Source organism: Phyllostomus discolor, chromosome 11 (assembly GCF_004126475.2).
Source record: "Phyllostomus discolor isolate MPI-MPIP mPhyDis1 chromosome 11, mPhyDis1.pri.v3, whole genome shotgun sequence".
In the NCBI taxonomy this organism is placed as follows: Eukaryota; Metazoa; Chordata; class Mammalia; order Chiroptera; family Phyllostomidae; genus Phyllostomus; species Phyllostomus discolor.
Window position 1 is genome coordinate 27,250,123 of NC_040913.2, and position 27,453 is coordinate 27,277,575.

At 35.2% G+C, this 27,453-nt stretch overlaps 1 long non-coding RNA gene across 1 annotated transcript; it reads right to left on the minus strand.

Annotated features, from left to right (window-relative positions):
- Window positions 1-1,026: 1,026 nt before the first annotated feature.
- LOC118497246 lies at window positions 1,027-11,226 on the minus strand. The gene is made up of 4 exons (XR_004899776.1): window positions 11,093-11,226; window positions 8,359-8,361; window positions 4,817-4,823; window positions 1,027-1,036 (listed from the first exon to the last, which is right to left on the minus strand). It is a non-coding gene; the product is annotated as an uncharacterized LOC118497246 (long non-coding RNA).
- Between the last annotated feature and the right edge of the window lie 16,227 nt (window positions 11,227-27,453).

Here is a 27,453-nt window from a genome sequence, read left to right on the forward strand (position 1 = left end):
ATTTAGTTTAACTTCCAAACTTTTATACATGTGGTTATTATTTCCTCGATTCTGATATAACAAGAGTGTTATTGCTTTTTGATATCAAGAATAATAACAGTATGGCATGATGTGTGTCAATGAAATTGTGAGACTTTAAAAGTAAAATGAGGAACCAAAATAGTTTTAATTTTTTTATTAGTGAGCTTAATCATTTTTACTGTTTTTTCATTGTTTAAAATACCTATATGATTTATTTGAACCTCTTTTATGTAAAAATTAGTGCATTTTAGTTATATTGTATACAATAAATTCAAAAGAAGGTAAGTATGTTCATTGAGCACTGGATCAAATTATTCTAGATAAGATTATGAAGGAAGCAGATGGATTTTATGATATTTTCTTTATTTCTTTTTTCACTCTTCATTTATCATTCACAGACACAATTCATTCATTATTTTATTAAGATATATTGATGCATTCTATATGTCATAAAAGTTTACAGGTTTTGGGTATTGAACACTGACTATTAAAGACTTAGCATAATTTTCATGATGATCACATTGTGATGGAGACAAATAATAGACAAGTGAGTAAAATGTAGAAATGTCTGATGATGGCAGATACCATGGAGAAAAATTCTTCTATTATAAAAAAGGTAATAAATCATGTTGATAGTTAAGAAACAGAATGTACTTTTATTTATTTATTTTTAGAGAGAGGGAAAGGAAGGGAGAAAGAGAGGAAGAGAAACATCTCTGTGTGGTTGCTTCTCGCTCCCCCTACTGGGGGACCTGACCATCAACCGAAGCATGTGCCCTGATGGGAAATTGAATGGGCTACCTTTTGGTTCACAGGCCATCACTCAATTCACTGAGCCACACCAGCCAGGGATAGAATGTACTTTTAAATGTGTGGATGGGGAAGGCCTCACAGAGAATATTAAAACTGAGAATAGTTTGATAAAATTGAGGGATCAACAATGCAGATGCATAAGGAAGCATGTTCCTGAGTAAGGGATCACCAAGTACAATACAATACCCTATACAGAGTGTGCCTGCTCCAATCAAGGGAAAACAAAGTCCACGGTGCCTGAAACTAAGCAAATAAAGTAACAGAGTATTAGGAAATGAGACCAGAAAGGCAAATAAGAGCTAACATAGAAATTTGGTTGTGATTCACAGTAAAACTGAGGGCCATGCAAAGAATTAAACATTAAGTTACATTATATAGCATAAGTTTTTGAAAAAGATGCTCTGACTCCTTTTTTAAAAAAAGCATCTACTATCAGATGGATACTAGACGTATAGAGTGATCACTTTACAAGTTTTATGGATGTCTAATCACTATGTTGTACATACACCTGAGACTAATACATTATTATGTGTCAGTTGTAATTGAAAATATATAACATGCATTATCATATATAAGTTATATATTATATGTACTTCTAAAAAATAGACTATTAGTATTCTATTAGGATAGTATCACAACAACCCAGATGAGAAATTGTGTTGACCTGCACAAGAGTGGCAGTAGTGAAAATATTTTGAAGGTAGATTCAAGAGTCATTGTGAAAACGAAGGTGTTGTGTGAAGTAAAAAGTGGATGAAAGAATACCTATGATTTTTTTTTTCTGGAACAATGAGGAAACTTGAATTTCAAAATTATTAATGAAGAGGTATCTGTGATAGAAACATACCATTATCCTACTGTGATAAACAGAAGCTTATCATTGACCTGTTATATGTGTGATGCCTAGTCCAATTCTAAGTAGAAATTTTGGGTAAGGTTTGAAGTTTGGGCAAGAAGTCTGTGCTGGACGTGTAAATCGATTTGCCAAATACCAAGCTATGAGATTGGATGAGATCAATAATAAGGTCAGTTTAGATGGATAAGAACAGAATCCAAGGCCTCAAACTTCAAGTTGTTCACTGTTAGGTTTTTGAAGAAGTGAGAAGGATCAAGTGAAAAGGAAGAGAACGTTCAGTCAGGTAAAAGGAAAGCAGCTAGGTGGGGTACCCAGGACCTTAAAGCAAGAAAACGTTAAGCAACTGGGAAAGGTGGCCTGTTTAAAATATTGTTAATGGTTAAATCAAAATAAGGACATGACAACTAAAAGTTTATTATTTAATTCAGCAACATGGAGATCATTGGTGATCTTTAGAGTTGCAACTGCAGTGGCATTATTATGAAATCTGAGAGAGAGAGCCTTTACAGATAAAAATTACTAAGAAAAATTGGTCACAAGTATACATGTCTGTTAATTACAGTTAATTAAGGTTGGCTTCAGTTCTCTGGGTCATTCCTCTCCAATGCCTAGCCCTATATACTGGTCCCCTAGCTTTGGACTTTAGCCATTCTGTAGTCATTTCTTTAGGGACCTATTTTTTCACTTAATCGCTGGACTATATTCAGCAATTGAATTCTAACAATTTTATAGCTGGTAAGGATCAACTGCTATCAAAAGTTTTCATGAATTCCACAATGTTTTCAAAGGAAACACTTGAATATAATATTATGACAGAAGTTGTGATTCAGATTTTTATTATTTTTCAAGTATTCAACCAGGTGGTTAGATGATCAGTCTTGGGGATCAAGTTCCACATGCTGATGCATCACTTGTAGTCACTTGTCATTTGCTTGCTTCATGTGCATCAGTATGCATAGGAAACTGAGCTTTCTAGCTTAAACTGGCTTGAAGAACGCACACAGGTGTATATAACATATGCACATAGGAACACACAAAGTACCATAGTGCAAAAATCACTAAACATAAGGTGGGAAATCTCAAATGTAGTCCTTGTTTTACCAACTTGTAAATGTGCATCCTTAGATATGTCCCAGATAAAATATCACAAATACCAAAAATGATTATAGTGAACAACAAATAATACTTATGAAACATAATGCAAATAATTGATAGATGATAGCACATTTAAAATTAATGCATCATGTATATACAGACAGTATATGTATTTTTGAACAAATACATTAATAATTTAAGAACAAATACATTAAAGTGCATGATTACATGAATTATTTAACATCAAATAGCACATTATTATAAAACTGAAGCAGTATTCTTGGTGTTTTGTCACCTTGCTGAGCACCATGATGTATAACACTTTGTGGTATCTTTTACATAGTTTGCAAACTTTGCATATTCTGTTTCAAATACAATTATTTTAAATGCGTAATATGCTTTCAAATGTTTCTTATGTGAAGAAATAATTTCCATAAGGATATTGAGCACTTCTACATGTTCAAATAATGATTACTCAGCGGTGGAGGAATGGGGAATAGGGAGCTAGTCTTAATTGGAGCAGAGTTTCCTTGTGGGTGATAAAAATGTTTTGAAACTGGGTAGAGATAAAAGTCACATACCATTTTGAATGTGTTAAATGCCACTGAATTGTTCATGTTAAAATGGTTAATTTCTGTAATGTAAACATTTTTTAAATCTAAGGGAATCAATCCCATACTTCCAAGATCACTGAGTAAAAAATTATACGATCATCTTATCTAAATTGCACAAAATAGTTGTTAACTTATGTCTAGGTTTGGACAATAAATTATATGTTTATCCTATTTAAAGCTCATAAAATAGGTACTACATTATCTATTATAATATTTACACTTTCCATAATATGAAAGTTTAACATTTTCAGAAGACTTTGAAGACTCCTAGCTGAGACAGTAAAAATTTAGCTTGAAGCTGACTTGTTACGTTGTTGTAATTCAAAGTCTGCAGACTTTCTAAACATTGTCTTCAATGTTATGTAAAATCTTCTAATTTCCCTGTTTTTATTTATCTGACATTATATTGAATATTAGTTGTATAATAAAAGTAATAATATTTTCCTCACTAATGGTAGCAGTGTGTCTGTCTTATTAATTCACATATTTTTTAAATTTTTCCAGTGTTAACAATTATTCTTATTTGATTAGGTAATAAGAATAACTGCAAATAGTTGAATATCAGGAGCTTAGTTTTACAGAAGAGCTTTTTACTGGCCCTGATATGCCCCAGAAGCCATTACTGAATAATTACAATTTTGCAAAACATTCTTTAGTAAAATTCAACAGACTATTTGGTTATAATTTTAGGATTTAAAGGTCTGTGACACATCATTAAAAATAAGTTGAATAATGAATGTTTGTGTCTTTCAGCAAAATGTTTTACTCTTCAATTAACCTATTATTAATAAATGGGGACACTTACAGTATTAATGACCTGATTATTCAACAAATTAATGGTTTCAGAAAGTAAAATAAAAATTAATAGAAAATGAAAGTGATTTAAGATAGATATTATCAGATTTTAATATGTAGACTTTTTCTTGTATCCTAATTCAAGCAGAGATGCATTTTAATATAATAAGATCTCATTATGAACTACATATTGATGACATTAAATAATTATTTTTAGTAATTCTGAGTACTATAATGGCAGAGTGTTAAATATAGTAATGTGAATGTTAAAACAGAAGTTTTTACTTTTCAGAGGCTTACTTGTAGCCAATTGAATATTTTGATGCTGATATTTTCTTTAAAACACACCAACAAAAATAGGCAAGTTAACTAAATAAACTAAATTGAAGAGGTAACTGAATGGTTAACATGGTGTCTAACTGAAATAAACAGGAGTGAATGTGTGAATGAATGAAAATGAAAAAATAACCCTATTGTCAAATTGTTGATAATTGCTGAAGTGGTGGAAGAGTAGCTTGAATTTTCTATAATTTTTCTCTGGCAATACAGAATTGAAAAATTGCCACACTTGCTCTCAAATAACCTTAACCCAGCTGTTCCTCCTTACCATTTTTGCTAAAACCATATTGCTATCCATACAAAGACTCCTAAACTACAAAAAACAAATCTTTTCTGGAACTCTTTTTTGATTACCTGTTCTAAAAGCTAGTTGAAATTTTGCTGACAGCATCTTGCTAACACTGTGCCTTTCTTCCCCAAAGTGGAATTTTCCTTTGGAGTCATTTTCATGTCACACCATTCAGAATAAAAGTTTAGGCTGAAAAGCGATCTTATTGATTTTATCACTTATTCTGTTATTAAATTCAACAGAAAAAAATCCATGATAAAAAAGTTAAACAAACAGCAATTATTTCAAAACTTAATTAAGTGGAGTTAATATCTATTCAAATGATGACAATTTTTCCAATTTAAGTGATTGATATCATCCATTATAACAAGTGAAACTATTAAGCATATTATTATCCCTGGAAAACCTCTACTTATTTATGATTCATCTGTATTTCTGTCATGTTACATTTTATTAACTAATAAAATATTAGCTCTACATTAAACACATATATTAAAAATTACATTTTAGCAAAATATGTGTTTTTACAATTAATAAGATGAGTGTAAAATGATATTTGGGGAATTGATAATTTTGACACCATATTTATTGAACTTAACAATGTCCGTATAATTTATTTTATTTTTCACATGTATATTTAAAAAGGATTAAAATAAGAAGTTCATATAAACATACTGTACAACTTGTCTATTTTACATTTAAAATGTTTTAGGTAATTTATACAGTATATAAGAATCACTGCAATCTAGTTAAAGAATATTTCAACAACAATAAAATATCCCCCCATATCCATTTAACTAAATGACAAAAGTATTAGTTCTTCTCTTTTTGAAATTATATGTCAAAACATAATGTGATACATGACTTCAGTGCTTTGAAACTTGTTGAGGCTTGTTTATGAACAAGCCTGTGGTCAATTTGTTCAGATATCATACTGTGTGTAATTTAAACATTGTGACATTTGTTGATACTTGCTTTATGGTCCAGCAAATATAATCACTTTTGGTAAATGGTCTATGTTCACTTGAAATAAATATGGATATTGTGGAACATTCAGCTGTCAGTACTGTCATAGTTCCTTTGACAGTAATGCATTTTTTCTGGGTAGTTTTAATATGATGGTTTTGATTTCAGGTTGTCTTGCTGTGATATGTCTTGATATTTTATAAATATTTAGTTTGTCACTAATAGATAGTCATGATTCCATGGATTAACCACCATATCACCAATTCTGCCTTATTAACATCAGACCTATTAGGTTCAGCTTTACTATATAATTCATTAAAACAATAGCTTCATCTGATACAACAGGTACTGAGCTTTAAGGAAGGATACAGGAGGGGAAACAGCAAAGAATGTTCAACAACAGTTTAGCAATGACGTCCTGACTCCCAAGCATAGCATCTGCCGTTGCAGTCACTTCATATTACAGTTGCAAGGTGAGAGGCTGAGTGCCTGTAGACAATCTCAGCCCCAGAAAGCTACCCACTATGGGATTGCTTCAGTTTAAACACAGCCCACTAAGAAAATGTGACTCATTCCCATTCCTCAGGCGAACTGCATCTCATCCTTCACAGTTACTCATTACTCATAACCAACCTCAACACAGAATTCCAGGTGCTGAGGTGGCACATAGTTTTGTTCAGATTCTCCTTTGTCTGAATAAAGTAGATTTAGGACAACCCTAAGTAATTCCATAAGTAAAAATTTTACAAAAACTCAAACATGGGAAAATCTTCACATCTTGATGCTATAATAAAAATCTTTGAACCTTCTTTTAATCCTTTCCTTTCAGTTTACACCAACCCAGATCCTCAATATCAGCTTCCCCTTGCTACAGTGTATCCAGATATTTTTTGAAGAAATGTTAAGGGAAAAAGTTCTATAAAATTAGAACAACAATAAAAAAAAAGAAAAGAAAGAAAGTTAGAATTTCCTCCTCACACATTCAACATGACCATACCTTTGATAAGCTTTCCAGGGGTCTTTTGCCAACTGTACAATTTTTCATACAACTTTACCTATTATTTGAAAATTTCTAAGACATTGATAGAAACATTTAACCATGTCCCTTGTGTAAAGTTAAACTTATTTCTTCATCTTTCTTTTATCAGTCTCTATTATATCAATTTGAATTTTATTATAATGTATTTGGGGATAGTTTTCCACAGAATTTCATTCTTAGTTAACCATACATTTGAAAAACAAATACTTTTATTACACAATAGAGTTGTTGAAAAGTATTAAAGTGCTTATTAAAATACCACATATTAGTTAATATATCAATGTCATTATTTTATTTCTTCTTGAAAAAAAAAGCAAACAGAATGTCTTCCCCATATTGCTAGACAAAGCCACTCGTTTGTCTCCTGTGGAGTCCACATGGTATTGGTCACTAATCCAACTGTCCAATGGACTGTATCAGAGTAAATATAAGTTCCTTTTTAGTTTGAAGCACCAGTGGGCAAGAAGATGCACCAGTAAGTAATACAATTGATAGTGATAGTTTTGCATTATACAACCAGACCATAGGATCTCCCAAAATTGGCCTTACTATCCTGAGCCTCCAGAACCCTTGACTGTGTCCTTTAAACACATCAGAGCACATTAAAATTAATATATTAAATGCATTTTAATAAATGGAGACAACATATGCTTTCTCCAAGATTTTCAGCAAGATTAATGCAATATTATGTCTACAATAGTTGATTACCTTCATCAGCTTTGTATGTTGACTATCAAACATGGCCGTTTTCCTAGAAGTGAATGACATTAGGATCTCCCTGTAGGACTTCTGTCGTCATCATCATTGGGCCCAAACTTCAGATAATAATTTTTTCTTTGGATCCACACATTTGGTTTAGTTCCCAAGATCCCTCAGGCCCTCTTATGACTTGGAGCCAGTGTTGATTAAGCTACTACAAGAGCTATGCCCACTGAATACTTGTAATATTGAAGCAATTTAAGTATAATATATTTGCCTATTAGAATAGTGTCCCCCAGGAAAAGTGCTGCCCTTCAGGTCTAGGAAATTACCCGAACAGAATGCCATTCTGTTTCACAGCAACACATACATCAGATGTCATACGCTAGTCCAAGTAAATTCAGTCAAGCTCAGAAGAAAGATCTCCAGGCTTAAGAACCAATATTATAAATATAATATAAAATATAATCAAAATGAAAATTTACACACAGCTGTAGTCAAGTGCAATATCACAGGACACAGATTTATGTCTTCAAATCATCAAAGTATACTTGTCAGGTAAATTTCATAGTTTGCATTCATTCAGTTCTTCCCAGAGGATAACAAATCAGGGGTGTCTTTGAGAATTGGCCATGAACTGGCGCTGCAATTGAGAGAAACAGCTCTGAATATTCTCTTATTCTGACATAAATTCTTTGAAGAAAGTGATAGTATTCTTTCCCAGCATCATTATCCATTCATGGGCTTTACAACTCTCTGTGACAATTTTCCCTCATTTTCCATTTATTTCCTGTCATAATACTGACTTGACATCCTGATTGAGCCATCATACTGGCTTCTCACAAGGTGAATTTTAAGAATAGGCCTACCAGAGTTTCCTTTTTGATTTGGTCTCTGGAAAGAGTAGTGTTAGAAAAAGAAAAAAATGGAATATAATGGCATTGTTTTCACCATGAGAAATGTGGGTGCACATATGCTGTGGTGTGTCCAGAAAGTATCCAGCCACACACTATGAAAAATAGAGACATTTACTGAAGAAGGTAGAAGATATAAGAAACATGGTATCTAAGACAATGACACCTCAGTCCCCTTCAAGGTAGGCACCTTGGGATCTCACACAGTTCTCCCAATCACCATCAGCCATCCCATAGTATTATCCTGAATCTCATCTATGGTCTGAAATCTCTTTCTATTCAAAGGTGATTTTAGTTTTGGGAAAAGCCAGAAGTCACAGGGTACCAAATCTGGGCTGTAGGGGGACTGAGTCACCTGGGTGATTTCATGTTTCTCTGAAATACCCTGCACAAGACATGATGCATGAGCAGGTGTGTTGTAATGATGAAGCTGCCAATCACCAGCTGCTCATAGCTGTGGCCTTCTGAATTGTCAAATAGTTTCCATGGAGGAATCTTTAAGTTTAATGCAAAATTTGATACAGATTCATTGCTCTCCTTCCTCAGTCATTTTGAATGTGATGGCCACACAGTACACACGCTCACTCAACAGCATCTGCTGCCCCTACTGATTAGTCATCATTGTTCACACATGCACATTCCCATCCACTCTCTTTGGCTTCCAGGTTACACCCATGCCTTGCCAACCATTCTCATTATATTAACAATGGCTAGACTTTTCCCTGGCGGACCTTGTATAATCAGTGGACTTTCAAGGGAAGTCACTCTCCAGCCTATTATTGCTCTAATCTGAGGAATTAAAGTACTGTTTTGAGTAGAAGTCTCTCTCTGCCAGGATAACAATTTCAGTCTCAAGCTGGTGCAATTGTATCTGGCAAGGTAATGGCAAATCTTTGTAATGTAGAAGAAGTAGAGAATTTAATGATCCAAAACTTTCACCAAAACAAATCACCATTCTGACTAAAATGTATGAAATAATTCCAAAGAATTCCCCATTTATTACTTTTCATAGTCACACATTCATCCACTTGAAGTAGTCTGACTTTCATTCCATTATTATCTTCTGTGATAGTTATTCTGCCTATGTAGCAAATTATTTTAAAGTTTATCTCAAAACTGTGAACAAGTTACCTCAGCAGAAAAATAATCATCTATTAAACTCTTGGATAACAGGAGTTAACAATTGAGAAAGACCAGAGAGGAGCTAACTTATCTTTGCTCCATGATATCTGGGGCCTCAGAGGGAAGACTTTAAACCTAGAAGCTGAATCATTTGAAGGTTCACTAATTCACATGTTTGAAGGAGGATATTGGTTAACAGTGCAGAAAACCTCATTTAGATAATTTTCTATGCTTATCCACGTGGATTCTCTGTGTCAGCTTACCGACAGGATGGTCATTGGGTTCCAAGATCAATTACCCTTAGAATGAGAAAGATAATAGCTATATCCTTTTTGTAACTTATCCTCGATAGGCCATAGTACCTTTTTCCTTTTTGCCATATTCTGAGGGTCTATGTAGTTTATAAGGATAACTCAGATACAGCGAGAGAAACCATGGAGCCTATTTCTTATTGGAAGAAGTATCAGTAACAGCAGAGAGAGAGAGCAAGAGAGAGAGAGAGAGAGCGAGAGAGAGAGAGTGAGAGAGAGAGAGGTAGAGAGGGAGTAGAATATCATGGAAATCAGTGAAACTCTAAAACATGGGTAACTTGAATCCAAAATTTTGAGGAGAGATAGAATACTAAAAGCTAGTATGTGAAAAGAAATGGGTATAGATTTCACAAATCTAATGAAAGTTGCTAAAAGAGAGGGGTTAATAGCTAGTTTGATAGTCTTCCCTCTAGAGTCAAGGACACCTAAGAATTTTATTTCAGATCAAATCCACCTTATAACATTAACTTAAAAAATGTTTAAAAATTTAATGTATTGGATCAATGATAAATGAGAAACAGCCCAGGGCTATGTACTGAACTAAGCATCTATATCCCACTGTGAACATTGTTTATGAAGTAACAATTAAATATGATGAAATGCAGCTGCATTAGAAAGTGAACATTAGTTATTTCCCTTGAGAATCTTGGAACTAGCTAGCCACACAGCGGAGGAATGTATATGACTAGCTAAGGGTAACCACTGGAGGGAAACCATGGCTTCTTTGCACTGACCTTATTCTCAAATGATCATGTTCATTTCTCATGTTTATGCACATCTAGAGTACACAATATCTGGGCCTTTGGAAATGGTGACTAAAAGTCACATACTTTAGTTATGCTGTGTTGGTTTCCCCACTTTCAGAAAAAGAGACTGTCCTCTCTTAGCTTTAATGTAAATGCATGTGATATACAGAGAAGCCTATTTATTCTCATGAATCTAATTTTCATTTCAGACACATGACCACCTGTGCTTAAAAGGCAAAACAAAAATTGCATTGCAGGTTAGATTTTAAAAAAATAGAAGGAGGGGAACAGAAAAAGTAAGACAAGGCTATGAAATACAATTTTCTGGTTGGTATCAATCCATTAAGTGACAGTACATCCACTGATACAGAAAGGCAAAGTAAATAAAACTAAATGAAGAATAAGTTGAGACATGTTTGAAACTGTGGCAGGAAGTGATGTGAACCCTGGCTATGGGGTCCGAGGCCTTGTACATGAGATACGAGAAATTCACACATACTAACGAGTCCTGTGGAGGAAAAGGGATGGCATGGCTTCTTTCTCAAGAGGAGAAAAAGCCTCGGCCCTTGCCTTGACAAGCCTTTATTGCTTTTTTTTGGTCACTTTACATGATGATCCTCATTTACTATGCACAGATTAGCTTTAGGCAATTACCTTTTACAGAAAACAAGGGGGGGGATGCTACTAATCACATCACAGAAGGATATTTGCAAATGCAAAGGGAAAAGTGGTTGAACTGATTACACTCATCCTTGGGAGGTTTAGTACAGACTTTAGGAAGTTACAGTAAGCACTTGCTGCCTCATTTCAGGGTGAGGGAGTTTTAGCAAAAAGCAAGTCTCAAAGCGGACTAGGTACAAGGCAGGCCTGATTCTCCACGGGAGAACCTATCCATGGGTGTGGGTCCTGTGCATCTCCAAATGACAGCTCAGCCCATGCCATGCAGAATGGTTTTCTATAAGGAAGAATGATCCCCCCAAACCAGATGTTATGTCTTAATCCCCTAACTCTGTGTACACGTTACCAAATGTGGCAAAATAATCTGCAGGTATGATTAAATTAAGATTTTCCTGAATTATCTGAGTGGGCACAGTGCAATCACAAGATTCTGTATTAGAGGAAGCCAAAAGGGTCAAATTCAGAGAAAGAAATATGATGATTAAAACAGAAGTTAGAGTGACTAGCCAAGGGATGTAAGCAGCCTCCAGAAACTGGAAAAGGGAAGTAAAGGGAGTCTCCCCAACAAGTTCTAAGAGTACAGTTCTTCCAACACCTGGATATTAGCCCCATAATTCTGAATTGTAATAAGAAAGTTATATTGTTGTAAGTCATTAAGTGTATGGTTTGTAATAACAATAACAACAGTTGTAGGTACCAGCAGCATAAGATAGAATATTTAATGATGATTGATAAAGTAAGTCAAATGATATGCCTTTAATAGAACCAATGGTAGAAACCATGTGGGTAGCTGTCACTCCGTGCCTGGACACTTTATTCAACCCTACCCTTAAAAGAGCCAGAGACCATGACTGAAATCTGCATCAACTGGCTACCATGCAAACATAGTTTTTAATAGTATTAATAATATTTGAGTCATTAAAAAAGTATGGTTGACACAAAAATAATGATAATAAGGAAGTTATTCTGAGTGGCAACACATGATAATGAAATAATTAAAAAGAGAATATTAGTGAGATTACTGTAAGAAGCTGGAAGCATCTGGATGGAGGAAAGCAAACCTCTGACCAGATACCACAGTAGCAAAAAGAACCTGTCAAATATGTTCCCTTTAGCCTATCTTGTATATATTTAAACACAATATTATAAAAGAACATTAAAAAGAACATATTACATGAATATATTGAATAAACTCAATCTTTAAAAAAATCTTTATTTATTTTTAGAGAGAGGGGGAGGGAGGGAGAAAGAGAGGGGGGGGAGGGGGGAGGGGGGGGAGGGAGGGAGGGAGAAAGAGAGGGAGAGAAACATCGATGTGTGGTTGCCTATAGCACACCCCATACTGGGTACATGACCTGCAACCCAGGTTTATGCCCTAACTGGGAATTGAACCAGTGACCCTTTGGTTTGCAGGCTGGCACTCAATCCACTGAGCCTCAACAGCCAAGGCTGAATAAACTAAATTTTTTAATGTTATAGTGGTAGAGAAAAAATGATTTGAGGGTTGGTGTCCTTTCATTAACCTACAGTCAGGGTTCTAAAACTCTATGCTCTGGTAAATAGCCTAGAGTAGAAAACAAAATAAGTGAGGGGTATAGATATTGATGACAATATATTGGAGACAAGGGGACACAATCAGATTACTAAAATTGAAATATAGAGGGTAAATTCATATTAGGGCAGCAGTCACCAGCATTATGGTGAAACTGTAGATTGCCTTGTGTCATGGTATGGCAGTATCACCTGTACCAGATTGTTACCAACTAATTATTGATAAAAAGAAGGAAGCAAGGGAATGAAACACTGTTGATCCCAATGGACTGGGAAGAATTACCTTTTTTGCTTAACCAGGAAACTACAACTTCACACAATCCAGGGTATCACAGTATTGTTCCACCAAGGATTAACACCCCTCCTTTTCCCTTCTGGAACTGGATTTTTTGGGGGCAGGAGCAGGTCAGCACATGCACAACAGAAGTCAAAATGGCACAGAGTGGGTGCTTGACCATAGAGGCCTGCCCCGTCTAACCTGGGAATGAGATTAATTGGCAAGGGGGTGGACGCATCAGAAGCCTGGGATACCTTAGGAGGTTGATTGGTTATTCTAAAAAACTCCTGGTGCTTCTGAAGCCCAAGATAACATAATTCCAGGGAACAAAGAAGAGCTCTCACTCAGTGACACTCACCCTGTGCACTCATGTGTTCTCTCTCCATAACCATATGACCCGAAGAGTCACGTGGCTGACAGCCATGTGGTCTCCAAATGCCGGCACCTGGCAGAAGCCCAGTTTGCACAGCACAGCAATGGACTGTAGCTGGGAACACAAGCTAAGCCAGGTGGATGGTGAGAAAGGCTGGGCTAGACTAATTTTCATATGGCACGTTAACTCTGGACGCTGGCATTTGTGTTGGCCTTGCTGAAGACACAGTACCATGGCAGGACTGATGGAGATAGCACACAGGAGCAGCCTTCCTCTTGAATAAATCTTGCCACAACCATAATCAGTGTGTGGGTCTGTGATATGCTTTTCTCAGGATCCCGTGAAAGAGTCCCACATCCACCAGAAATGAGACAAATAATTGGGTTGAATGAGACTATAAAGGTGAGCACTTTACCGTTGATAGCTTACAGTTGGATATCGGGCAAATCTGAGCTTTGTTTTATTGTTGTGCTAAATGGAAATTTCATATTTTTGAAATCAGAAATTTTGTATTCAATGAAAGGATGGCAGAAGCAGGTCATGGAGGCTCAAGACATTTCCACTCACAGTTCTCCAAGAAAACTAGATGACTCCTGGAAAGTATATGCTCACTTGATGGCTTGAATTAAGTAGTTCTATTAGTATCTGCTGCCAAGTAAGATGACAGGCTAAAGTAAAATTGACTGTTATTCTGTCACAAATTTGACTAAGGTTTTCTTTTATGTTTTATTTCAGTTTTGAAGGAAGCCAAATTTGTGAGCCATTGAGTGAGTGTTGTGCTGTGTGGCTGTCACATTCAAAATGACTGAGTGAGTAGAGCAACAAATCTGCATCAGATTGTGCATTAAGCTTGAATATTCCTCAGCAGAAACTATTCAGACAATTCAGCAGGCCACAGCTATGGCCAACTGGTGACTGGTAGCTTCATCACGACAACACACCTGCTTATCCATCACGTCTCGTGCAGAGTTTTTTTGGCAAAACATCAAATTACCCAGGTGACTCAGGCCCCCTACAGTCCATATTTGGTGCCTGGTGACTTCTGGTTTTTCCCAAAACTCAAATCACCTTTGAAAGAGAAGAGATTTCAGACCATTGATGAGATTCAGAAAAATACAACAGGACAGCTGATCGCTATTGGGAGAACTGTGTGAGGTCCCAAGGTGCCTACTTTGAAAGGATCTGATGTATCTTTGCCCTATGTGAATTTTTTCTTGTATTTTGTATCTCATTCAATAAATAGCTCTGTTCTTCATATCACATGGCTGATACCTTCTGGACAGATTTTATATGTATGTGTGTGTGTTGTATGCAATAGGACAATATGACTAATAGTTAATTAAGCAATCTAAAATATAAGAGCCAGATTAATAATCTGTTAAATCATTAGGAATAGTTTGGGCATGGGCCACAAGAGGCAAACAAACAATATGGAATAAAGATTGTTTTATAACATTGTTTTAGCAATAAATTGCTTCAATATAGTATGTTATTTTTTGGACTTTGGTGGACACATATACATCACATGAGTATCTTGTTAGCATCTATATAGAAAGCTACCAGAATTAAATCTGAATGTTTGTGGTGTTCAGCATACCAAAAAAGGTTTTGAAGAGATTTGTAGAAAATTGTAATCCAAGCAGTCTCATTAGGAAGATATGATGATAATTCAGGAACATATTATTGATGATGATATTTGGGGACCATATCCTATCCATGATCTGCTTGTAATTCTGTTTTTGAAACCAATAGAATCCCAGAAGAATTTTACTATCTTGTTTGTTGAACAAAACAATTTAATTTACCAATGGAAGTTTTCAAATTTCATTTCCACATTTAAGTAAGTAATCTATCATAATTTTGCTTAAATTAAATAATAAGGCTACAAAATAGGCCAAATTGAGGGCCCTATATGTGGTTGTACAGGAAACTTAGAATCTTGTCCCAAAGATTGATATTTAAGGTCATGTGACATGAGAAAATTCCTCTTCTCCTTTTGTTGTATTCAAACAAATTAAATCTCTCTGAATGCATAACTTAAAACAGACCTCCAAAAGGAGAATAATTACAGAAATTCTCATGGAAAATATGAAAAGAGAATTTACTTTGGTTATTTATCTTCTACAACCCCAGGAAAGGAAAGAAAAAATCAGTTGCTGATACAGTTGGGGTTTAGAACTCAAAGGTGATGGGTTTTCTGGTCCTTGTCGCTATCTGCATATATGAAACAGCAAAGCATAGTCATGTGTAAGGTATATAATATCAACAAAAATATATTCCTTCTTCATAAACTAAAGATGTTAATGCACTGAAATGCTGTTAAAAATAATAAACACATAATTTAAAGATAAATTTGAGTATGAGTCTTAGGGGGAAAGGATCAGAACATAGTTGGCAGTTAGCCCCAAATGGCTTCAAAACTGCACTCTAACTACAAAGACACATCTCTTCTTGAGGTGCTGCTTTGTCTCTGACCAAAGTAACACTTGAGAAGAGAAGTAAACATTTGGAACAAAAGAGTGTGCCTCAATGTGTTTATTTAAATCATCATAAACATTTCAATGAAGGCAATATGGGGAAAATGTGCAAAACAATGTATACAACTCTATTAGACCCATCAGTGAAATTGAGACCTGGAATGAAGAAATAAAACACCTGGTAACAAAAATGCATCTGAAGACAGCAGATTATATTTTGCAAAAGTGATCTTAATGTCTCTTTCCCTTTCTCTTTTTCTCTGTCTGTGCTTCCTTTTGGATACTTCCAAATGACCTATCTTCCAGTTCACTGCTCTTTTCACTTATTTATCATTTATTTATTCATTTTTGCTGTATATAATCTACTGCTCAATTCCCCTTAGAGTTCTTAAATTTCATATATTCTAGGACATCTAGATTTTAAAATGTTATTTTATGGATTCCAATTCACTGTTAAATCCTCTATTCATATCATATATATATTTAAGTGCCTGTATATTCTGGAAGATATTAATCAGAATTATTTTAATCCCTTGTTTTTATAATTTAATACATGGAACACCTAAGAGTACAAATCTATTTTTTTTAAATTTCCTGTCAAGTGGTTCATTTTGTGTTTGCATTTGTGTGTGTATACACAGGATTGGCAAAAGTAGGTTTATAGTATGAGTCCACAAAATGCAGTTTATTGTTGTATCATCATTTATGTATTAACTATTATATTTTCCATACAAATTACTGTAAATCTACTTTTGTCCATGCCTGTATATGTGAGCTTAGCAAAGTTTGGCAATGCTAAACATTTTGAAGAAGAAGATTTAGACTCTCCAGATGTTGTCATCTTTCTTTGGAAATGAGTACCCATTTCCTTGTTTTAGGCACTGAAATGGTTTCTATTCCCATTAATTTCAGGCTGTCTTGCATTGAGGTTGTATTGTAATCCCCATAAATCTAGGTTTACCATTGACTCAACCTTGGGTTTCCAGAGTTTTCAACTATAATCTTCTTTTGCATTGTGTAACTATTTCTCTAGCAGTTTTTGAAATCTAATGTTTGCCTAATAAAGCATCCGTGAATATTCTCTTTGCTTGTCAGAGATCTTTTGCTGATTATTTTAGTCATGAATTTCAAACAACTCCAGATTTAGCTAAAGTATTAAGAAGAAAAAAAACAGTCATATCTTTGAAGTCATCATGTCTTCACCAGATATTCTTCTAGTATCTTTGTTGGGTCGTAGTGTCAATCACTGGGGTTATGGTCTGTACCTTCAACCTCCTCCTCTAATCAGAAACACTAAATTCTGCCTGGGCCAGTGTGGCTCAGCTGGTTGCAGCATTGTCCCTTAAACCAAAAGGTCACAGGTTCACAGGTTTGATTCCTGGTCAGGGCACATGTGTGGGTAGCAGGTTGGCTCCCCAGTTAGGGAGTGATCAATAGGCAAGCGATTGATGTTACTCTCTCTCACATTGATGCTCTCTCCTTCCCTTTCCCCCTCCCTAAAATCAATAAGCAGGTCCTCAGGTGAAGATTTTTTTTAAGTAGTAAATTCTCTTAGAGTAGAAGCAGTGGAAGGCCTAAGTTGTCTCTGTACCTCAGACCCTTTAATTCTGATTTACATTGTTAGTTATTTGTTGACTTCAAACAGGTCATATTTTTTGTGTGGCTTTTCTAGTTATCATAGGTAGAAGTACTGATTGGCAGGATACCAGACACTACACCACGAAAAGGAGTCATCAAAGCATGGCTTATTAAACGTTGTCATATGAGAGGAAGTAAAAGTCAATGTTAGACTCCCTTGTTAGAGCTCAGTAGGATATTTTCACATAAAAGTAAATAAATAATAAAATATCAAACAGTATAGGTTAGAAACAAATCCAGTCTTAAAATTTAATTACTCACTGCCTAAGTATAATCAGTGAGTAATTAAATGCTTCCCCAGCCTGACCCTGTCTAATAACCACAGAACCAAATGTCCAGTTCTTTGAAAAGTAAACCATATTAGGAAATAATTGGGCCATAGTACTGCCTGATATTTTGAGATATTTTGGCCTCTGATTAAATTCACAGCATCTGCCTTGCAATAAGAAAAGTTCAGTCCTGTGTTCTGACTGAAAGTTATACAAAAATCCCAATGTGGGCTATTATCAGATCCATTATGATGGCAGGTTTTTCTGTTCAGAGTTGATCTGTGGGCTAGATTGGTGAAACTGTTAGAATAGATTACTTCAGCATGGTATCCAAAGCTGGCCTTGGGCTACTGGAAATTATGAACCTAATTATTAACATAAGAAGCTAAATTTTGTTTGGCCAAATTCTATTCATGGCTAAATTTGTGGGTGGATATTCAGATTAGTGTCATCTCTTTAACAGTAAACAGGACATTTTATGTATTTGTAAAAAGCAAAACAGTGATTATTAAATGATCGGATTATGCCCTGGCTAGGTGGCTCAGTGGGTTACAGCACTGTCCTGATATGCCAAGGTTGTGGGTTTAATCTTCAGTCAGGACATGTATAAGGATCAACCAGTGAATGCATTAGAACAAGTGGAACAATGAGTTGATCTCTCTCTCTCTCATATCAATGAATTTAAAAAAAAGAAAAATAAATGATCAAGTTATTTTTCAATAGGCATTCAGATTATATGGACCACAGAAATCATAATATGGTAATACACTTTAAATTTCCTGCTTTCAATAAATATTTTTGAAACTATTATCACTTAAATTAATAAACATAGGTGGCTATCAATTCTATTTGTAAATATATGTGCAGAAAACTCTATTACATGTTTCTCCTTAGCATTCCATTCTAGAATTTCACTACCTATTCATTGTGGTCTTTTTTATTGTTTGTATTGATAATATGTGCCACTTCAACAGATACTGTAATAGGATATAAAATGATATATTTATAATGTAGTTAGTGGATAGAAATCATATGTAAAAAACATATCTTTTGACATTTTCCCATTTAACTTGTTCCAAGAAAAATTCTGGACCCTAAAGATCATAACCAGTAATGGACAAGAAATAAGCTTTTTATATTAATCACCTCTCAAATACTATTTCTAAGATATGTGGCATACTTTCTATACATGAATCAATAAACTTAAAATAATAATTTCCTGTTTTATTAACTAAATTCATATAACTTTTACTTCTATCTTTTTAGATTGGTATGATTGAATCCCAGATTGTTATGAAGTTGTGCTATATGAAAGTCATTATAATAATCATAACTTGGTAATATTTCCTGGACCCTCAAATCCACTATTTTTTTTAACATTGTCAGAAACTACAGCTTTCTCCAGAAAAAAAAATGAATGTAAAGAGAAGAGGGGCATGAACTCCTTTATTCTGTAATGTGCAGTTTCTTTATATAAAAGTATAGGCAGAGAATGAGGAGCAGATCCTATTATGGTAGAAGGTTGCTCTCATATACTAAACTCAAACAAAGAATACCAAAAATATGAAAATTTATCTAACACAGAGATAAATACAAATAACATAATATAATATACAATACAATAACATAACTTACAATATACAATGACATAACAAAATACAATAATATAATTTATTGTTTTTATTGTTTAAAATATAATAACATAATTTAGCACCTCAACTGAGGTGAAAAATAAAAGATATTCAGTTTACTAGATTAAACAGTAATGTGTTCAATTATCATAAGAAAACCTCCATAATGGAGGTTAAAAAAAAAAGACATACAAGTAGAAAAAATTAAGATTAAATTGAGTTGTTTCTGGTTATGAGTTATGGAATAACTGATTAAGTATTATAAAAAGGATTTATTGCTTAGAAAAAAGACAGCTTGAAAAGAAGTATAAGACTTTTTATTACAAAAAGTTTTTGTGAATTATTTAAAACTTAGAAAAAGAAAAAAACATTAGCATGGTTAGCTCTATCCTGAAGGACATTCACAACAGTCAGGACTCTTTGCCTTCCTTGGTGAAGGTTATAATAGCTCAAGACCAAACAGATGTTGGATTGGGGAAGCAGAGGCCAAGACAGATACTAGGATTGGGGAGGACAAAGCCCATCAGAAAAAGGTGTGGGCTCAGTACCTGAGTGAGACCGAGATGGCCAAGGCCTGAGTGTGAGTTGAAGAAAGCTGTATTTTGACTTCGAAGTCAACAGTCACAGAGCACAGGACAACCTGGCATAAGAGTTTAAGGTGGCTTCACTAATCGGGAGATAGAGGAGCAGCAGCTCCAGGCACAGGTGGGGGAGTGGGCCCAGCAGGTATCTGTGTAGGAACAGAAGATTGTCTACTGAGAGACAGCTGGAGCCTGGTCTTAGGAAGCTGGTGGAAACCAACCACCACAAGCTGGAGTGCCCAGAATTCCCATTGATTATGCAGGCAGAGGCAGAGGCTGGGTTTCTGTGGGTATTTAAAGAATCCAAGGCCTTTGCAACAGTGCCTGGACACCAGTGCTGAGGCTGAGCAGATGACCAAGAAGGCAGAAGCCTTCCAGCTGTACCAGGTGGCTGCTCAGTAGATAATGTTGTTAGAAGCTCCTCAAGGTAGCAGAAATTAGTGATTCCTCAACCCTGGATAATAAGATTGCACTGGTGTCCAGTGGAAGTGAGGCCAAGAGGGTGGCCAAGATGAGGGGAGGATGCACTTGATATCCTGAGATGCCTGCAGGAAATCATGGAGAGAATCACAGATCTCAGCATCTCCCAACAGTCTGTTAGCAACTCTGCCAACAGCCTGAGCCTGCAGCCTCCTTTGATGCCTCGCCTCATGGCTCAGGTTGCCTGAATGGTCTCCCTACAGTATATACTTCAGCTGGGCTTCCTGGGCATGCCCTTTGAGAGCAGAGTGTATTGCCAAGACTTCAAGTCCCTAGGAGTCCCATGCCAGACTTCTAATTATCATACCACATCTCAACTTTTTAAACTAACTTCTTAATTTAATTAGACTGTTTATTGTTCGTTCTTGACCAAGTCTCAGAAAAGGCTTTAAGGTCCTTCACAACTTCACTTGTCAAATAAATTGCTGTTAATAAGTTTTTTAAAATCTGGTTCATTATTTGTAACTGATATAGAGTTATGCCATCTCCATTCAGTAATATAAAATGAAGAAGAAAAACAGCATTTAAGGCTGCTCAGAATGATACAAATGTACTATCTTGGAGGGAACCCCTCTCCCTCCATCTAATTTCAGCAGCTTGGTGTGAGATAGGGCCTACTTTTTCAATAAAGAACTGAAGATGGGCAGAAAATTTCTCTCCTTAACCCTGCATGAAGATCACATAAAAATGAAGCTCCTAATTAGGAGCTTAAGATTTTTTTTTGAGAGAGAGAAGCATCAATTTGTAGTTACACCTATTTCTGCATTCAACAGTAGATTCTCATAGGTGCCCTGATGAGAGATAGATCCTGCCACCTTGGTGTATGGGATGTTGCTCTAACCAACTTAGCTACCTGGCCACAGCTAAGAGTTTGAGGAAATAACTTGAGGGAATAACTAAAAAAATGATTATAGAATTCAGATATAAGGCCATATTTCCAAAAGCCACAGCAGCAATGTGACTGAGGTAGCAACAATATTATCTAGTAGCAACAATGGAAAACAATGAGATTAAATTTGTTTTTTTTTTCATAGTGTGGATGATGGTGATGTGTGCTATGTGTTCTTGTGTTGCATACCTAAATGTGGTTATGAGATAAAATACAGGATGCACAGTTAAATCTGAATTTCACATAAACCACAAACTATTTTTCAGAAGTATGTCCCAAATATTGCATGAGACAAGCAATACATTTTGTTGTTGCTGTTACTTAACTGATTTTTCAATTTAACTGGCCCCCCGCATTTTTGTTTGCTAAATTTGTGATCTATCCATTAGCCTTAAATTAAATGTATTTTTACCTTCCAGTTTGGAAGACAGTTTGGTGGTTTCTTACAAAACTGCTCTTACCATTTGACCCTGCAATTACTTTCCTTTGTATTTATCAAGAGGAGTTGAAATATTATGTTCACACAAAGAGCTGCAGATGAATGTTTATAGCAGCTTTATTCATAATGGCTAAGACTTGAAAGCACCCAAATGTCCTTCAGGAGATAGATGGATAAATAAACTGGGATATAATCAGACAATGGAATATTATTCAGAGCTAACAATGAAGGAGCTATCAAGCCATGAGTGTAGAACTTTAAATTAATATTATTAAGTAAAAAAAGCCAATCTGAAAAGACTACCTACTTTATGATTTGGAATTACACCATTTTTGGAAAAGGTTAAACTATAAAGGCAGCAAAAACAGTCAGTAGTTTCTAGGTGAGTGGGGCAGGGATGAACAGGATCACCACAGAGGATGTGAAGGGCAGAGAAAATACCCTGTGTGATACCATGGTCATGGGTGCATGCCCTTGTACTTTTGTCCAAGCATACAGACTGCCCACCAAGAGTGAACGGCGAATTAAACTACGATTATCATGTGTCAATATTGGTTCACAAATTGTAACAAATATTTAATGACGGTGCCTCATGATGAAATGAAAGGCTGTGAATGTGTGGCGGTGATGGGCGCATAGGAAACCCCTGTACCTTCCTCTCAGTTTTACTGTGAACATAAAACTCCTCTAAGTAAATTGTCTTTGAAATAATTACAAACAAAAACTCAGCAAGGACATTAAAATAAATTAAGTTTGCAGACCAATAATCTCATGTAATCACAAACAAATTGAAATGGAAAGCTGGTTTAAATTTGAAAATCAATCAATGGAATCCATTGCATTAATAAAAAGGAGGAGTTTCTCATCCTTGAGAAAGAGAGCGGCATAATAAAAATAGAAGGGAGCTCTCTTTATATAATAAAGAATATATACCAAAAATGCCGTATGATATGTAATGGTGATATTTTTAGCCTGACAATGAAAACAGACAATGATATTATCACCAAAAGTATTCAACATTGTAATGGAAGTTCAAATGGGTGCAAAATCTGATGTGTAAGAATTGGAAACTGTCATCTCTTACATATGAGTGTGGAAAAGTTTTAAAAATTTACAGACAAGATACTGTAACTAATAAATGGTTTCAGGTATACAACTCTATAGTACATTATCTAAATATTATATTTTATGTTCACCACCCAAAGTCAAGTCTCCTCTCAGCATTTATTCCCCCTTATCTGACATTTAAATACCAGATTTCCACTCGAACTACAAGCCCCCGACAGTAGTCTGTATGAGAATCAGAACAGACTGGTATAAAAGAAAACACATGGATAGCTCCCTGGGGTCCATCGATTTTCCAGGGTTGGCTGTGTTGATAGAAAGCTTTTAGTTTTATTTCGTTAGTCTCCTTATCCTCAGTCCCAGGTGTTAGATAGACTTTTATTTTCTTTCTCATTTTATATTTGCCTCAACTTTTATCTGCCTATAGCCTCTTGGTTGTTTGTTATGGATTCTGCTGGCCTAACTTTACAAATCTTTTAGACTGGATGGGGATTTGGTCCTAGACATGTTTCTGAGACAGAATGTCTTACCTCTACGCTTGTAGTCTAGCTTCAAAAGTGCTATGTTTACCTGTTATCATCATTATATCTTGACATCTCATCATGGTCTAGCCTCTATCTTATTTTATTGGAATCAGTATATTTTGGCTAATTTCTTTTCCATACTCAAGAACTCCTCCCAGATGAACTATTAATCTGCATTATTATTATTCTGAGAATTGGGATATAGCTTAAATATGATTCAGAACTATCAACATTATATTTCAAGACATTTTCCTTTTTTGTACTTTAAAATTTTGTAAATGAAAAATAATTTAATCACCTTTGAAAGATAAGAGCTAACAAATACTGAAAAGAAATGTAAAAACAAATGTAATTTGACCCCCAATAAAGTATAAACAAAACAAAGATATGAAAAAATTAAATAACAGTCCATAAAAGTTATTTGTGTGAATATGGTCAAAGATACAAGATTTATTTTGGTCCAAGACTTCAAGAAGAACAATTTCATTAATTATGAATGAGAAATATGTTCTTTAATACATTCAAATAACAATCAGGTAAGGCCTTAACACCTACATAGAGTAACATAAATGACAAATATTTGATTTGCAACAAAGTAATGTAGTTTACAGTCTATCGTCAAGTGGGTTTACAGACACATTTCCGTCTACCACAAAACTTACCATTTGTTGAGACAGAGGCACATGCAAGTGACAATCTTTTGTTTGTTTGTTTGTTTCAAGAAGCTGCATGAAGAAATTAGAACAGGACACAATGTGTTTCGGAGCAATTCAGGTTACATGGAACCACTAGGTAACAATATTGGTGCGCCTCTGAAGAAATCACACTGAAAATTATTGTCATTTTTGAAAAGTGGAAACAAGGACTGATATATCTACATAATGAGTAAGAAGGAAAGGAAGCAAATGTTTGAGCAAAGTCTTGTTCTTTTAGGATGTTGTAGAAAGTAGTAATGAATCCACTTGTTCTTCTAAATGAAATAAAAATTGCTCTAAAGTGTAAGGAAGGGGATTACAAAAAGTGATGTGTAATTTTAAGATAATTGGGCAGGTCAATTAGGTTGACTGTGCTGTGGCAACAGTGAAAGAAGAAAGGCCACAGAGGGTGCTATTTGAACAATTCTTTTGATAGGTAATTGATACTTGTAGCATTGGTCACAGGCACTTTAGCTCTAATACTAATACATTTTTAAACAATATCCTCTTTAAAATACCAATAGCAGGTGGTATGCAATAAGAGCCTACTTGATGAGACCTCACTACCATTAAGGCCCCAGAAGTGTTACTGAGATGGTTGTAGACACTCTGGAGCTACCTGAGATATCAGAGACTGTGACACCCCAGTAAAGATTGTGGGAGTTTTCAATCCTGACCGTAGACTATTACAAAGGCTGTACCTGGCAGGTCCCACAGCAGGAAGCGGCTTCCCTCTGACACACTTGGTGCTCAGACTATGCACTGAAAGTCCTGGAGGAGTTGCTATCAAGGACTCAGCCATGCACCCACCCACCTACCCCATCTCATGCTCATGCATATCTGCATTCCTGTTTTAGATACCACCATTCTGAAGTCCTTTCATGGAGTTGGGAGGCTTTTCTGTTAAGGCCTTCTCCAGGTGTCTTCGCTCAAACCTCCTTATCAGGGGGTGGGGATGGAACCTTGAAACACTTATTCTCACCTCTGACTCAGGAGTTAGTACTTTCCACTTCAAGCCCTTTGCCTTTCCCTTATCCTCAGACCCTAGATCAGTAAGACTGCCAGAACCTTTTGCTTGGCACTTCCATCCAACAACAGCAAAAGAGGGTTGAGAACTTGGTAATTAACAGAAAGGTTGTATAGGTTCAACATGGACTGTAGAATGCACAAGCTCAAGAAATCCTCTCTAGGATTGACAAAATATCTAGTACAGTATGACTCAAAATATGCACTTATAACATCAGATTCACCTGAGATCTTTTTAGAAATGCAAATTCATAGGTGAACTCATACCAACTAGATTGTATTTTCTGGGAAGAGATGGCAGGGAACTGTGTTTTACAAGCATAACATTTAACTGTTAGGAATAAAAACATTTGCAATCCACTAAGCTAGTGGGTTCTAAAGTATGATTGCATTCACCTAAGATTATTAACACAAGTATTTTCTACTTCATAATAATAATTTATTAGTATAAATATTTTCTAAAATAAGACACAGAAGCATTCTGAAAGTAAATAATTTGCCCAAAGCCAAAAGTAAGTAATTTTGATAAAATTTTTATAATATGCATGTTTACCAAGAGGATAAATAGTACAGAATTCATATTTATTGAAGTATAGGATATACATAATAAAATTCACCAGAATTGAGTGTAATTGATGAGTTTTGAAATATGTGTATAACCATGTAATGACCACCAAGATACAGAACAACTCTATCACCTCCAAAGTACTTCTTGAGCTTATGAGTCCATCTCACTACCTTTACTCCCAGTTCCTGAAAACCACAGCTCTTTGTCCCTTTGCCCATTTGTATTGCTTTTCTTTCTTTCGTTCAGCATGCAGTCTTTCATATCTGGCTGAATACACTTACCTTAATGTGTTTGAAATTCAGCCATGTTGTTGGATGTCTGAGTAGTTCTTTCCTATTTATTTTTCAATAGTACACAAATACAGGGTGCAGCAGAAATAACACCTGCTTGAGTGTGGTTGGCAGGGTAATAATATGGGTGTAATGATTTACAGTTTTAATTTGAACATTTCACTTAAAACGGCATATGGTGTGCTTGAGTGTGATATTGTAATGTTACAGAATTACATGCTTGTGATTTTATAATAAAAAGAGGTGTCATTTGTGCTGGACCTTGTATATTAATATACTATGATTTACCCATTCACCAGATGATGGGTATTTGGGTTGTTTCTACATTTGGGAATTATTAATGAAGAGATCTTAAACATACTTATATGTGTTTTGTGAAAAGCATCTGTTTATTTTTATTTCTTTTAGCTAAGTGGCTAAGAATAGAATTGTTGGATTTTGTGGTGAGTGTATGTTTACATTTATAAGATAAGGACAAATTCTTTTCCAAAGTGGTTTTACAACTTTACATTTTCACCAGCGAAGTATTATAGTTTTAGTAGAACAATTTTCTCACCTGTCAATCACTTTAGATTAGGCTTTGTAATATGTGTATAGTAGTATCTAATTTTGGTTTTTATTGATTTCCCTTAAATATTAATATTTGTCATTAAAAGAAAGGCAAAAATAAATTTAAATTCTTTTCTAAACAGAAAAAAAGATCCATTGATTAAACTCAAAATTATTCATATTTTGAAAGCCAGAGGATGGAGGAAACACCACTATTTTAGCTATGAAGCAGAGAAAATTAAACGTTGGTTGCATTTTTCTGTGATAAGTAGTTTTGATCAAAATCAAGCAAGCCACCATCTAAAGAAAAAACATGTATGTCAACTTTCACCTCAACATTTGTATTCATTTTTCAGTATGTTTTTAGATAACGTTCACTATCTTTTAATTCATTTTATTTTTATTTGTTGTTCAGTTAAAGTTGTCCCACCTTTTCCCCTATTGCTCACCCCTGCCCCTTCTTCCTCTATCCCCACAGTCAATCCCCCAACATGTGCATGCCCAGGGTACTCTATTCATGTTCCTTGGCTTGCCCTTTCCCCTTCTTTCCCTATTACCTCCTTCCCCCTCCTCTCTGGTCACTGTCAGTTTGTTCTTCACTTCCAAGTCCCTGATTCTATTTTGCTCACCTGTTTGTTTTGTTGATTAGGTTCCACTTATAGATGAGATCAAATGATATTTGTCTTTCACCACCTGGCTTATTTCACTTAGCATAATGCTCTCCAGATCCATCCATGTTGTCATGAAGAGCAGGAGTTCCTTCTTTCTGCTGCATAGTATTTCATTGTGTACATGTACCACGTTTTGTTTTGTTGTTTTTTTTTTCATCCACTC